This window comes from Schistocerca piceifrons, chromosome 1 (genome assembly GCF_021461385.2).
Source record: "Schistocerca piceifrons isolate TAMUIC-IGC-003096 chromosome 1, iqSchPice1.1, whole genome shotgun sequence".
In the NCBI taxonomy this organism is placed as follows: domain Eukaryota; kingdom Metazoa; phylum Arthropoda; class Insecta; order Orthoptera; family Acrididae; genus Schistocerca; species Schistocerca piceifrons.
In genome coordinates this window covers 858,993,246-859,009,480 of record NC_060138.1, presented here as the reverse complement: position 1 = coordinate 859,009,480, position 16,235 = coordinate 858,993,246, and positions in this window count along the sequence as shown.

The following is a 16,235-nucleotide window of genomic DNA, read 5'->3' as shown; positions in this document are numbered from 1 at the left end:
AGATATTAACTATAGAGAGTGAGTTACAAAAGCAGAGTATATGTCATATATGACTGTGAAATTGTACCATAATGGAGAATATTTAAGGCAAATAGTAAATAAATGTGAAGGGAACACATTACAAATCATTAAAGCTGAACATTGAAAAACTGTGTGTGTGTGTGTGTGTGTGTGTGTGTGTGTGTGTGCATGAGAGAGGGAGAAAGAAAGAGAGTAGATGAGGTAGAAGAGCACCAGGCAATATCAGGAAAAATAAATCTTACTAGACCACTGTAATTACTACATAAATAGCAAGTTTATATATGTAAGCATGTGTGATAGGGGGAAAAAATAAAATAAAAAAGATGGAGGAATGTTGTCAGAATAACCTGAAAAGTTATTATATATGTAAGGTGATGCTGATACAGAAAAGATGTCACCAAGGATTGTAAAGTAGTTAGAAATATATAATCTGACATGGAAAATACACTTTACTACAAGGGAAGATATTGAACAACAGAAGAGAAAACTATCTGAAATACATTTCAGTCAAAATAAAACAGAAAAAAGAAAATACATGGATAAATAGAATAGAACAGTGTTACTTTTAATGTGGAGCTTCGCTAGAGCTGTGCATTATACAGCGATCTGAGAAGTATGTGTGTGCAGATCTACACAACATAGTTGCTGAGTGAATGAAGTATTGTACACAGTCATTGTTGTCCTACTTGAATCACATGTACAATCTATTAAGTTGACTACATGTCTACTACAGAGATATTAAAATGTTACCCAGCACGAATACAGGAGAGGTTAGTTCCAACAACCGTGGTTCCTGTCTGAAAACATCACATACCATCTCACAAATAGTGACCATAGCTTTACCAAAACCAGCAGGATCCATCTGAAAACAAAAATTAGATAAGAAGAAAATATTAAAATATAAGCTAAAAATAAAACTAATGTTTGTGTTAGAACAGCAGAATAAAAACTTTGTAATAGACAAATGAAGTTTCATAAAATAGTATTGTATGTTAAACTGTTAAGGTGGCCAGGAATCCCTGAATCAACTGTCTTTTCAGGTTTAACAATAAAACCATTTTTACATGTGTAATATTGCCAGACTGTCACCTAAACCTCAACCTTGAGGGCCAGAGAATCTTTCTTTGTCAGTCTCACAGCCTCTGACTTCTTCCAGTTTGGATGGCCACCTAACAAACAGCCTTCAACAAGGAACAAGGCAGCAATACCTTTAAGAGGCTCTGAACCCACATATAGTGAACTTTATATAACACAAAAGAAAGAAAAGGAATGTAAATAAATGGCACAAATCTACAATTCATACATCAGTTATTCAGTTAAAAAGTTACAGAGGGAGAAGGACAGGGGCCATGAGAGAGACTTGAAGGACAGTCAGTATTAATTTTTAGTTCATATGGTAATTACAAATGGAGACATTGTTAAAGCTGCTTCATGGGAGAGCAACTGAAGAGTGTAAATGGAAAATATATTAGGTGATGTTCCTTCACAAATGGGATTTTCATTGTTGTTGTGTTCTCAGTACTCTGTTGCTTATCTCTATTCATGATCTACATGTCAAATCTTGAAGAAAATGTTTCAAACATTCATTACCAAATGGTGGACTTCGTGTCAAGCAGTGCTTCAGTCTAGAGTTACAAATACCATGTGTCAAGGTCTCCTCCATTAGGCTTGGGATGGTTTTAAGAAACAACACACAAGTTCTGGCAGTGGGCACAATTTTTTGAGCTGTGATAGAGACTTTGCAGTTATAGAGAGGTGAAGAAAGTTAAGCAAGACCTTTTTTCTACAAGATTTCACAAGATTGTTGTGGCAGTAAAAGCTATGAACTCCTTCCTTGTAATTCCAATGCATAAAACTGACTTCTTTATTTTAAATACGGTGGTAAAACATTGTTGGGATACAGGCATGTAAGTCTTCCAAATGCAGCATGATCAAGTGTCTCATATTCAAATAGCTATTAAAAATTCTTGTCATGAAACAGAAGAAGGGAAAAGTCAATGTATTCAAAATAGGAAAGATCTTGGCTGATGTATGCAACATTATACATCATCTGAAAGGTGAGCCATGCTTATCAATTGTAAAACAGAAAGACCTGTTGAGTATGTTGCCATTTCTTCCTCAACAGCAGAGGCAGCCTGACAGCAAACTTTAGAAAATCTGATCTCAAGAATGGAATTGTTTAAGAAACAGAAGTCAGCACTGATCAAGAATGGAACTATGTAAGAAACAGAAGTCAACATCGAGCAATTTTTTTTCTTGAATTCAATTTTGTTATTCTCCAGTAAATATTTAAAATGAATGAGAGATGGTTTAAGACAGTTCTACTAATTAAAATATTATTACTGTGTTTCTGTTCTTGCATTATCACAAATAAAATATAGTGCTTCAGTATCAAGCTTACTTATTGGCAATTGTCAGTTTCCTTGAATGGCGCCAGTGGTCGTTGATGAGAGGAGGCAATGGAGGCTGGACCTACTACATTTTCTGTAGTAGGTCTAGTAGTAATAATAGTATTTTTTACAATAAATCTTTAAGCAATTTTGTCACCAAGTGTGAAAGACATTAACCAGCACTAGAGAGTCCCATATCCTAAATCAGACGGAGGGGCAAAATTCATGGCAAGGAGGCCAGACACAAGCCTGGCAGTCTGTAATTGCTTCATTGCCATGGTAACCTTTATATTACTGCTGGAAACAGGAGAGGAGATACAGGTCACCTTAGCTGTGATGCCATGTGCCTCTGGGCCACGGGAGGTGAGTTACTGTGGTGCCACCTCTCTAGGTTTGCCTTGAGTTAATTGTCCCATGTGCAGTGAATATGGATGAAGCCCGACCTTGCACAAGGACTGATGTAATGATTTTGAGTGAGGATGTCATTACTTTCTTGCAGGAGCTTTTATTTTCAAGGAGATGTGACACTGGACAACATGAAATTTTGAAGAAAGGATGTCCAACACTGGCTTTACACCTTTTTAGAAAATAAGTTCAAAGCACATGCATTCTAAACCCCGTGGTATGAGCAGTACAGTTGTTTATGTTCTAGCCCTACAAAAGGAAAATTAGTCTACTGGCCATGTTTACTCTAAAGCACATGAAAAATTGTATGGTCTGCTGAGGGTTTCGACGATCTGACGAATTTATCTATAGATTTAGCATGGCATGCTACTTCTAAAGATCATCTAAATAGTTTTATTCCGTTTAAAGAACTATCTAGAAAAGTTTATATTTCCAAGCAACTAAATGAACACCACAAATCAATAGAAATGAGACACAACAATGAAGTGAAAGCTAACAGAGAGATCATGAAAATTTTAACTGCTTTCACATATCTTTTGTGTAGGCAGGAGCTGTGGTGGTGGTGGTGTGTTGGGGCTTATGGGCGCTCAACATCGAGGTCATCAGCGCCCTGACACACATTAAAAGGAATGAATGTGGACAGACCTAAGAAAACTAAAGCACACACTCAAAGAAAGCAGGAAAAGAAGGAAAATGCTACATAAGAAAGTAAAACCTAAGGAAAGGGGAAACATAGCAACAAGAATGTCACAGGAAATTGTTATTGGCTGGCCACTTACATAAAATATGGGCGAGCTTGTCACACAGTGAGCAAATTAAAACCCTCTCCCTCTGGCTTTCAGAGAAGATTCCCTGAGTCCCAGGGATTTCAGAGGTGTTTTTAAACTTGTGTTAAACATAAATGAAGATATGAAACCACACTGGAAGAAAATGTGCTATTTCTGGGATTTTCAAAAACTATACAGAGTAAACTGATTGAATGTATAAATGAATGAATTTGTGAATATATACATTCAAGTTTGGATAGAACCTCATTTTGTGCTTGCATTGTGCATGAAGCAACATTTTGGACAAGGCACAATGCTCTATTGTGAGGCTGGTGAACTGCAATGGTGACATCCAAGAACATTATCATAGTTTTCATGATGTACTCAAGCTAGAACTGCTTTTTTCACTGTGCTGAGTGGCATGTTTCAGAATTATGATATGAAGACCAAACTGGTGGCCCAAACCTACAATGGTGATCCTGTTGTGGCATTAAAGTGCCTAGATGTTATGGTCCGTGATATGGCCTCTAGTACTTTTTACATTGCTCTTTTTATATTGTTTGAATTTAGTACTGCAGCAAAGCTGGTATTGTATTTAACCTTTAAGGATTTTTTTCTCTGTGCTTCAAGGTATTCCTGCTTTCTTCCAGTCATCATACAAATGCACAGCAATTCTGGACATTATTGTTGGTAAATGGAAATGCATTACCTCCAACAGTGAAATGAGATGGAACTGTAGTGTAAGGATAATATCTGCCATTCTCTAAAAACACCTGGAGCTAATTGAAGTTTTAAATAAAATAACTGACAGTCCAGACTCCATTGCAATGACTACAAGAGAGGCCAGTGGTTTCAAAAATAGCAACCTAGACTCTGTCTTTGTTTTTCCTCTCTCTGTTTTTCATAGCATATTTTTAAAGACTGAACTGCTTTTCAACATTTTTAAAAGAAATACACATTTTTGGAATGATTGTCACAGAATGCATAGCTCACACAAAAAACTTCAGAACTGGTAAATTGATCAACTTTTTGAAGTTCATGAAACAGTCAGCCTGAAGCTTCCAGGAATAAAGATGAAATGATGAATGAATGGATTGGCAATCCATTGACTGCAAAATGCAATCAGGTATTGGATAATATTGTGACACATCTGGGAACAAGATTTTCAGATTGTGATAAACCACTCTCCACTAAATTGGATGATATTACTCAGTTCACTAATTACACTCAGCTTTTCCCTGTAGATGGTGTGGACTCATTATTATAAATGTATGGTGTGTTCTTCAATTACCTGCACTTGCATGTAGAACTGGAGACTGTATTTTCTTCCCAGCATAAATAAACGATTTACACTGTCAGTTTGGGAGACATAATCAAAAGAATCACTGAGAACAAAACAGATGAAATTCTTCAGGAAGGTTTCAGACTATTTTGTCTAATTGCTACTATTCCTGAAACATGAGATACATGGTATGATGATGTCATTGATAGATTCAGGAAGAAGGACCATCAAGTTAACTAGTTTTACAAGTAACAATGCTAAACAGTGGAATTTACCACTTAGTAGAATTTACCATTTATTATTATTATTCTTTCTTTCTTTTCTCAGACGTTATGTCTCATCACAAATGGAAAGTGACGCAGACCTTGATCAAGCGTGACTTCCTTTTAACTGTACGGTATATGTTATATTGCATTTAGGAACTTTCGGGTGATTGAACATGTATCAATAATTACGGATTTCTGTATATAAGTTTGGATGTAGCTGTATTGCATTGATGTACTGGTGGATACTGTGTGGTATGACTCCTGTAGTTGATAGTATAATTGGTATAATGTCAACTTTATCCTGATGCCACATGTCCTTGACTTCCTCAGCCAGTTGGATGTATTTTTCAATTTTTTCTCCTGTTTTCTTTTGTATAATTGTTATATTGGGTATGGATATTTCGATTAGTTGTGTTAATTTCTTCTTTTTATTGGTGAGTATGATGTCAGGTTTGTTATGTGGTGTTATTTTATCTGTTATAATGGTTCTGTTCCAGTATAATTTGTATTCATCATTCTCCAGTACATTTTGTGGTGCATACTTGTATGTGGGAACGTGTTGTTTTATAAGTTTATGTTGTAAGGCAAGCTGTTGATGTATTATTTTTGCTACATTGTCATGTCTTCTGGGGTATTCTGTATTTGCTAGTATTGTACATCTGCTTGTGATGTGATCTACTGTTTCTATTTGTTGTTTGCAAAGTCTGCATTTATCTGCTGTGGTATTGGGATCTTTAATAATATGCTTACTGTAATATCTGGTGTTTATTGTTTGATCCTGAATTGCAATCATGAATCCTTCCATCTCACTGTATATATTGCCTTTTCTTAGCCATGTGTTGGATGTGTCTTGATCGATGTGTGGCTGTGTTAGATGATACGGGTGCTTGCCATGTAGTATTTTCTTTTTCCAGTTTACTTTCTTCACATCTGTTGATGTTATGTGATCTAAAGGGTTGTAGAAGTGGTTATGAAATTGCAGTGGTGTAGCCGATGTATTTATATGAGTGATTGCTTTGTGTATTTTGCTACTTTCTGCTCGTTCTAGAAAGAATTTTCTTAAATTGTCTACCTGTCCATAATGTAGGTTTTTTTATGTTGATAAATCCCCTTCCTCCTTCCTTTCTGCTTAATGTGAATCTTTCAGTTGCTGAATGTATGTGATATATTCTATATTTGTGGCATTGTGATCATGTAAGTGTATTGAGTGCTTCTAGGTCTGTGTTACTCCATTTCACTACTCCAAATGAGTAGGTCAATATTGGTATAGCGTAAGTATTTATAGCTTTTGTCTTGTTTCTTGCTGTCAATTCTGTTTTCAGTATTTTTTGTTAGTCTTTGTCTATATTTTTCTTTTAGTTCTTCTTTAATATTTGTATTATCTATTCCTATTTTTTGTCTGTATCCTAGATATTTATAGGCATCTGTTTTTTCCATCGCTTCTATGCAGTCGCTGTGGTTATCCAATATGTAATCTTCTTGTTTAGTGTGTTTTCCCTTGACTATGCTATTTTTCTTACATTTGTCTGTTCCAAAAGCCATATTTATATCATTGCTGAATACTTCTGTTATCTTCAGTAATTGGTTGAGTTGTTGATTTGTTGCTGCCAGTAGTTTTAGATCATCCATGTATAGCAAATGTGTGATTTTGTGTTGGTATGTTCCAGTAATATTGTATCCATAATTTGTACTATTTAGCATGTTGGATAGTGGGTTCAGAGCAAGGCAGAACCAGAAAGGACTTAATGAGTCTCCTTGGTATATTCCACGCTTAATCTGTATTGGTTGTGATGTGATATTATTTGAATTTGTTCGTATATTAAGCGTGGTTTTCCAATTTTTCATTACTATGTTTAGGAACTGTATCAATTTAGGATCTACTTTGTATATTTCCAATATTTGTAGTAACCATGAGTGGGGTACACTATCAAAAGCTTTTTGGTAATCAATGTATGCATAGTGTAGTGACCTTTGTTTAGTTTTAGCTTGATATATCACCTCTGCATCTATTATCAGTTGCTCTTTACATCCTTGTGCTCCTTTGCAACAGCCTTTTTGTTCTTCATTTATAATTTTGTTCTGTGTTGTACGTGTTATTAATTTCTGTGTAATGACTGAAGTTAATATTTTGTATATTGTTGGTAGGCATGTTATGGGGTGATATTTAGCTGGGTTTGCTGTGTCTGCTTGATCTTTAGGTTTCAGATAAGTTATTCCATGTGTAAGTGTATCAGGGAATGTGTATGGGTCTGCAATGTAACTGTTAAATAATTTAGTTAGATGTGAATGTGTTGAGGTGAACTTCTTTAGCCAGAAATTTGGTATTTTATCTTTTCCAGGGGCTTTCCAATTGTGAATAGAATTAATTGCTTGGGTGACTTTATGTTGCAAAATTATCACTTCAGGCATTTGTGGTATCATCTTGTATGTGTCTGTTTCTACTTGTATCTACCGTGCATGCCTGTTATGTTGTACTGGGTTTGACCGTATGTTGCTCCAGAAGTGTTCCATGTCTGTTATGTTTGATGGATTGTCTATTTTAATGTGTGTGTTACCTACTGTCTGGTAAATTTTCTTTTGGTTTGTGTTGAATGTTTGGTTTTGTTTCCTTCTATTTTCACTTTTTTTGTATCTTCTAAGTCGTTTGGCCAATGCTTGTAATTTCTGCTTCTTTTCATCTAATTGCTCTATCGCTTCTTGTTGTGAGATTTTACCTAACCTTTTTCATTTTTTTTTCTGACATTTCATTTCTTATAAATTGTGTTAGCTGTCCGATGTCTTTTCTCAGTTTTTCTATTCTGATCTGTAGCCTGTGTTGCCATGGTGGTTTTGTGGGTTTCTTCTGTGTGTTGGTTGGTTCTGATCTCTGCCTAATGTGTATATTTAGTGTAGTGAGTGCTCCTATATAAACCAGTAGTTGTAACTCTTCCATAGTTGTGTTTTCATTTATTTTGTTTTGTATGATTGTGTTGATAGTTTTTATTGTTGTTTCGACTTGTGGGTTATTTGGTGGTCTATGCAAGAATGGTCTAATGTCTGTATATGTGTCTTTGTATTCTATATATGTCAGCTGAAATTTCTCTTCTATATCTAACACGTGTGTCACTTCGTGTTCTATTTGCGCTTGTTCTGGTGGCTGTCTTAAGATTTCCTTTTCCTCTGATTGTTTAATTGATGCATGTTGGTCTTTGTTTGTTTTCTCTGGGATGTTTGAGTCCATCACTGGATTTTCTTCTTCTTCTAATTGCACATTATTTTGTTCCAGAATTTGTTGTACTTGTTGTTTGATGTTTTATAATTCTGACTGGGGTATCCTGTTATTTTTGATTATTACACGGATCTGATCAGCTAGTCGTTGTTCTGTTAAAAATTTTAATTGTGGGTATCTGGTAATAAATGTTGTGTATACTTGTGATCTGTATCCAGTTGTGTTGGTTCCTAGGTTTGTTGCTTGGTAATAACAGAACATGAGGTGTCGATTAACTTCATCTGACCATCTCATCCTCTGTCTTTGTTTCCTTCTACGGTGGTTGCAGGAAGCATATCCTGCAAAACACCTCTATTTGGATTTAAATCATTTTCCAGTTGGCTAGCAGTGTTGTTACCATTGTGGGCGGGCATAGGGTTCAAGCGTCATCCCCAACCATGACGGCGCTTGTCTGAGGCTTCTTTAGTTCTGTCCTGAACCAAGTAATCACACTAAAAGGGGGGTTAGCCCTATTAGTGGTTTGTTCTTTTCGTCGCCTTTTACGACTGGCAGAACATACCGGAGGCCTATTCTTTTCCCGGGCCTCCACGGGGTTTATTATTATTATTTTTGATTATTCCCATTGAAGAGAGCGTTTGAACTTGAATTCCTTTATGATGATTGTTTATGTTTTTTCTGAGCCCAAATTTTCTTCATGTGTTCACTGTGTTGTTTCTTTCGCTCCGCTGTCCATTTGCATCCTGGTCTCTTCTGTGTTGTGGTGTCAAATTTATGTTTTTTGATGATGTTCCTTAATTCAGTTCTATTTTCTGCATCGTTTACTGTTATGTGTGCTTGTCTGAGGTCGTCTTCAACTTTTTTTATCCATTTTGTTTTTCCCCTGCCTGAGTTGATGACTTTAAGAATTCGCTTTGAAATTCTGTTTTCATTCATCCTATGGATATGTCCGTAGAACTGCATTCTTCTTTTCCTTATTGTATCCGTAATCTTGTCTGTGTATTTGTGTAATTCTGATGTTGGTCTCTTGATCCAGATTCCTTGCTCTTGTATCGGGCCAAAAATTTTCCTGAGAATTTTCCTTTCTTGTTTCTCTATTTCTTTGATTTTAGTTTGCCCACCTATTTGTGTTGTTTCAGATGCATACAGTGCCTCCGGAAGTACGACAGTGTTGTAGTGCCTCAATTTTGCATTAGTGGATATGGACTTTTTGTTATAATAGTTCCACATGAGTTTATATGCTTTCTGTAGTTTTTTTATTCTTTCATCATTGGCCTTTAGGTTGATCCCTGATGGCTGGATGATTTCTCCCAGGTACTTAAAATGTGGTACTTGTACAATTTTCCCATGGGTTGTCACAATAGGCAATTTGTCTTGTGCCCCTCTTTCTATGTACTGGGTTTTCTCATATGAGATTTGCAGGCCAGTTCTTTGTGCAATTTTGTGTAACTTCTCTATGGTGTTAGTGGCTTCTTTTCTATTATTTGTGAGGATTGCAAGGTCATCTGCAAAAGCTAAACACTTCAAATTGAACCTATTATCTTTTCTAGTGCCAATTTGTATTCCTTTGACTTCTTTTTCCCATGTCCTGATAATTTTTTCAAGAATGATATTAAAGAGTAATGGTGAAAGTCTGTCACCCTGTCGCACTCCAGTTTGGATTTCAAATGGTTCCGAGATATCCCCCAAAAATTTAACCTTGGAGACTGAGTCAGTTAATGTTTCCCGAATGATTGCTCTTGTCTTTCTGTCAGAGCTGAATTCTTCCAGCATCTTGCAGAGTGCTACTCTGTCTATTGAGTCGTAGGCCTTTTTAAAATCTACAAAAGTAACCACTGTGTTTCGAGTGTTTCTCATCTGGAGAATCATTTTCAGATTCCAAATCTGCTCTATGCATGATCGTCCCTTGCAAAAACCAGCCTGGTATTCTCCTATTTGTGGGTCAGCTTGTTCTTCTAATCTATTCATGAGAACTTTTGATAGGATTTTATATGTGACTGGTACGAGTGAGATACCCCTGTAATTATTTGGTTCAGTTTTGTCCCCTTTTTTGTGGAGTGGATGGATGAGTGCGCATTTCCATTCAGAAGGGATCTGTTCTGTTTCCCAAATGTTTAATATGATTTTGTGAATTTTTCCTGATAATCTTTCATCATTTAGTTTCCATAGTTCTGCAATAATTCCATCTTCTCCTGGGGCTCTATTGTTTTTGAGTGTCTTGATAATTTCTACTATTTTGTTGATGGTTGGCAGTTTAGCGTCAGGATTTGGTGCAGACGTCTCGTAGTGAATATCCTCTGTAGGTCTTTCGCAGTTGAGAAGTTTGTTGAATTAGTCTGCGAGGATTTGGCAGTTATTCTTCGTGTTGGTTTCTAGTGAACCATCCGGTTTCTTGAAGCAAAGATTGGGTGGCTGGTATCCTGCAATATGTTCTTTAAACGTCTTATAAAAATTCCTGGTGTTGTTCTTCTTAAAGTCTTGTTCTATCTCATCCAGTCACCATTTGTCATAATTTCTTTTTTCCCTCCGAATAGTTTTCGATGTTTGTTTTCGGATTACTAGAAATTGTTGCCATTTTTCTAATGTTTTGTGACTATTGAAGTTTTTCCAGGCATTGGTCCTTTCTTCTATTGCTTGGTCACATATTATATTCCACCACCTGTGTTTTCTCCTTCTCGGGGGTTGACCCAATTTCATCGTGGATTTGAGGACGTCCACAAGTTCTGTCCAGTTTGTGGTGTTTGTCTGACTAATTTCCTGTAAGATGTTTTCCTTGTTGAGTTTTTTGTATTTGGGGTCTGGTCTCAGCACTTTGTTTAGTTTTGGCTTTTTTCTATTGGGTTGTAATCTGGTCTTTATCTGTAGAAGATGGTGGTCTGAGACAAAAAATCCTCTTCTCGTTTTCACATTCAGAATTTCTGCTGTGTTACTCTTGGAGATGGCCACATGGTCTATCTGGAATTCACCCAACATTGTGTTGAGCGACTTCCAAGTATACAGTTTCTTGTTGGGTTTTTTGAATTGTGTTGACATAATTACAAGGCCGAAATTTTCGCAAAAGCTTATCAATCTTTCCCCATTCTTCTTAGTTCTGTTGTGAGCTGTATGGATTCCGGTGATTTTCCTGTATTTTTTCTCTTTACCTAATTGTGCGTTAAAGTCGCATAACAAGATTATTACATGGTGTTTGGCAATTTTGTTTGTCGTCTCTTCAAGATCATTCCAGAAATCATCCACTTTCTGGCGGTTCTTCTTGTTATAGTTATTTGTGGGTGTGTGTGCATTGATCAATGTATATGCTTTGTTGGCCGATTTGACGGAGAGCGTTGATATACATTCTGAGGCAGACTGGAAGTCAATGACAGAGTCGCTGATAGATTTGTGGACTGCAAATGCTGTGCCAAACTGTTTGAGTCCTCTGTACTGAGCTGAGGTAAGTACTGGCCAGCCCCTCTATCTCTTTGTTAGTATTTGAGTCCTTTCTCATTAGTTTTGACTGCTGGTTTTCCTTTGTGGATCCTGTAGTTGTCTGTATCAAAATGGCTTTTGTCCGTAAATCGTGTTTCCTGGATTACAAGGATTTTGATCTGGAATTTTTGCAGCACGTCTGTAAGTTGTTTGATCTTGCCCAGTTTGAAAAGAGTATTAGTATTAAGTGTTCCGATGAAGTGTGTTTGTTTTGTGTGTAATAATTTGGACGTCATCTGGTTCTCAACCTTAAGCGTAACATGATGCTCCTGGTCCTCCGGAATCCGATGACCAGGTAAAGCCAACCTTGCGACTGGTGCCCGGGGTAGTGGATTCATTCCTTGTGTTATCATCATGTTTGGTTTTAAAGTTGAAAACTAACTTGGTGGTGGTCCTTCCAAGGAAATATCATGAGGAATACGACTTCATTGTTGAGATCAAGAAGGTTGCTGCAGCCGCACCATCTAGGTGAACAGACGCTGACCCCTAACCGCTGGATACCAGGCAGACGTTAGTGGATTTTGGTTGATAGTTTTGGTCCACCCCGGGTATTTTATTTCCCCAGTACCCTCCATATCTGGAGAGCATTCCTCTATCCGCCACCTGGGGAGGCACTCGATGGGAGACTATCAACTCCACACGGGCACGGGGTTTATTATTATTATTATTATTATTAGTGTAGTTTATTATTATTAGCGTAGTAGTAGTAGTAGCAGTGGTAGTTGTCTCTATCATCTTAGTGGTAATTATATTAGTGGGTTTGGTCATTACGAATGTTAGGTATGTGTATTTAAAAGGAAAGTAAAGGGGATTTTCCAATACATTTTTTGGCCTCCCCAGAATTTAGGCCCATGATTCACTACTGCATGGTACTTAGAACATTGTTAATAAATTATTTATTTTCTAATTTGTCTCATTATGATTCACAATCATGAGATGGGCAGTGTAATTCTGTAGTATTAAAATACATTATCAATATTTTGGATACAAATATGATACGTATGTATAAGATCATATACATTGTTTTTTGATTCTTCTGACAAATGTGAGAATGGTTTTCCATTTGCACTCTTCCATTGTTTTCAGTTGAAAAGTGACAGCGAGAAGTTGGAATCATTAGTTAATTCTGAGCTGATATCCAAGAGTTTATTAATTGTGAGACTTGAATAGCAGTTGTTACTGCTCAACTACTGACCTTGTACATGGTCTGTAGGATATAATATTAAGAGGTGCTCCTTAAATCATACATAATTTTTACAGAAAACATATTTGACTAGACTAGAAACTGATTTAGTTCTCTGAACAACAATGGTAGTTGACTGAACTGTGAAGGAATTGTACAGTTATTTAATTGCAAATTTTCTTAAAAAGAAGGCAAGAACTTAAATAACTGATGCTTATGAGCTCTGACATAGCACTCTGTGGAATATTACTTCATGAGTATGTACTACTGTATTAGAAGTAATAATAATTGTCCACGAGCTGACTAGGTTTTCCAATTGATGCCCTGGCATTGTTTCCCAACTAACTACCTTGTGTTAACAATAGTTCGACACAGATTCTAAACACACTGACTATCTGTACTCAACAGGACAGTGCTTCTACATTTCTACAGCCACATGAGCAGGCACTAGGTATGAGCAATAACTTTTTGTTATCCTACATGAACCAGCCATCGTGTGGCAGCATACCTTACCAACAGATTATTTTTTGTGCACAAAACTTTGCATGCGAATGTTTTATGTCAAATGTGAACTTTCAAGGTGTACCAAGTGCTCAACAATGGCTGACACAGTGTACTCAGACACCAGAGGCTACGTTTACAAATTTCCCAAGTGCCAGAGTGAACTTTCCACCCAGGTTAGTGGCATTGCAAATCGAGCTGGACACTCAGGACAGGAAATTTCATGTTTATCCCAGAACTCCAGATTTTGCACCAGCCCTCCTTCCTCCCCCTACCCTCACACTACCAGTGTCCACTTTACAATTGTTTCCAATGGCACACCTCGCTGTTCCTGCCATGTGTCTTCCACAAACATTATATGATTTCAACAACTTTAATTCATCTGTAGGGCAGGGGACTGGAAACTGTACTCTGTCATTTTCCACACATCAGTCAACTATGGTTGACTCTTCCACACTGGTCCACCTGTTGGCGTTACTCCCTTGAACACCCGACTCGTTGATTTCTTGAACATGGTTGAGCCAGCCGCATCTACCATGCTGTGTGCCAATGACAGTTCCATGAACTGGTACACCATTACTGCAACCGAGCCAATTACGCTGCAGAGCTACGGACAGGGAGCAGCAGTTTTTGAGAAATTGTTACGCCAAGATTTTCCTATCTGTTGGCCTAAACTACTGCTCCTTTGCAAGGACCACCAATGCACATGGTTTGCCTCGGTCGACCATGTCCTGCAGCTACACGGCATTGCTGACAACTCTAAATTCATTTGCTTACTGTGTCACTCCATGATGAACCAGATCTGATTTATGATATTGTGGTTTTGCCTCCTGCAACAGGCAAATATGGATGCCCCCAGCACACCATCCTCAAGCACCTATCCAGATCTACAGAGGAAGCTATTCACCTCAACATCAGTCCTGAGTCACTGGGTTCCAGATCATATCACAGCTCTGGCATCATCTCTGCACTACACTTGACACACATCATATGCCAGATGCTACACTTTGGACCATCTGGTTGCTCCGACTTCCTCCAGAAGTTCAAATTCACCTTCTCCATCTAGCTTTGGCCCTTCTGGGTGAGACTGAAGATCACAGACCAGGTTTACAACATCCTGCCACCCCTGCATACCTGCCCCAGGGGGGCTCTCATGTCACAGAGGTTGGCACACCCGCACTGCAGTTTCCATAGTTTGGTACACTGCCGCCTCAGCCTCAGGCAACTCAATGGATGATGTTATGCACCACTCTGCTTGGTGTTATTTCAATTCCTCTTTGGCAAAATGGCTAAGAAATGTCAATCCCTATGTGCATCTTAAACCACACAATGATGAGCTTTGGGACAACAATGAAGCCCTCCGCTCACACATTGCCACTGTGCAAGCCAAGCTCACGGGCACTCGTAAGCAGGTCACCCAGCTGTCACACACAGCCATGCCCTCAGATCTGCACCACCTCCTCACACTTGGTGCCAATGCCTTGTGACTTTTCTACTGTAGGAGAGAAGCTGTGTTCACAACACCACCCAGTATCCCATCGAGCTCCATGACAGGGACTGCCAGTGGATCACCATCACTGCTGCTGCTCCTCCAGCCTGGGACACACTAGCATGTGCATTACAGCTTATTCATAGTTCATCAGGTGGTGTTTGTGATCAACAACAGTACTGTCCACAGAATCATTACCATGGAAGGTCCATTGGTGTGCGCAAAGGCTAGCCATTAAAATCCAGAAACTTTAACGTGCCAAAGTGATTATTCAGGAACTTTCAGACAGTAAGACTATTTGCCCTTCTTCTAATAGTTGCTCATCACCCATTGATTTGGTGCCTAAGAAAGATGCCATTTTTCATCTCTGTAGAGGCTACTGAGTGCTTAACACCAGAACAAATTTAGATAATTATCCCATCCCTAATATTCAAGATTTTGCTTCATAACTGCATGTGGCACAAATTTTCAGTGTAATTGACTGTCACAAGGCATACCACCAACTGCCAATGGCATCTGAGGATGTTGAAAAAACCTCAGCCTTGAAAACACCACACAGATGTGGCAACAGTTCATTGACTTGTTGGTTGGAAAATTGGACTTTGCTTATGCGTACATGGACAACCTGTTAATTTTTTCTTTCTCAGTTGAGGAACATAAATTCCACTTAAATATGGGGTTACAACTCTTACAAGCAAACGGTGTTGCGGTGAACAATGCTAAGTCACAACTCCACCAACCTAGTGACACTTTTCGGGGCCACATGGTTTCTGCTGATGGCATCCACCCCCTACCTGAATGAATTGAGGCTATTAGTACAGTGCCTTTCCCCAAGGACTTTCAGTGTCTCCATCACTGCCTAGGAACTGTAAATTACTACCACAAACACATTCCCCATATTGCTGACATAAAAGCCCCACTGACGGATGCTCTTTCAGGCAAAAACACTTCAGGGTCTCGGGTGGTTACATGGAATCCCAACATAAGATGTGCATTTGAAAGCCCCAAGCCAGCCTTACACTTGCTCACTCCATCCCTTATGCTCTGATCTTGCTTGCTATAGATGCAAGTGATTGGTGGGGGCAGTACTTCATAAATCTGTGGGTTCTGTTGTACAGCCACACAGATTTTTCTCCCAAAAGCTGTGTGCTTCTCAATGCAAATGGTCGACTTTCCACTGGGAACTAAGTGCTATTTACACCACTATCAACCATTTCCAAGACAATATGAAGGATGCCATCTCATGGTATTTACCAAC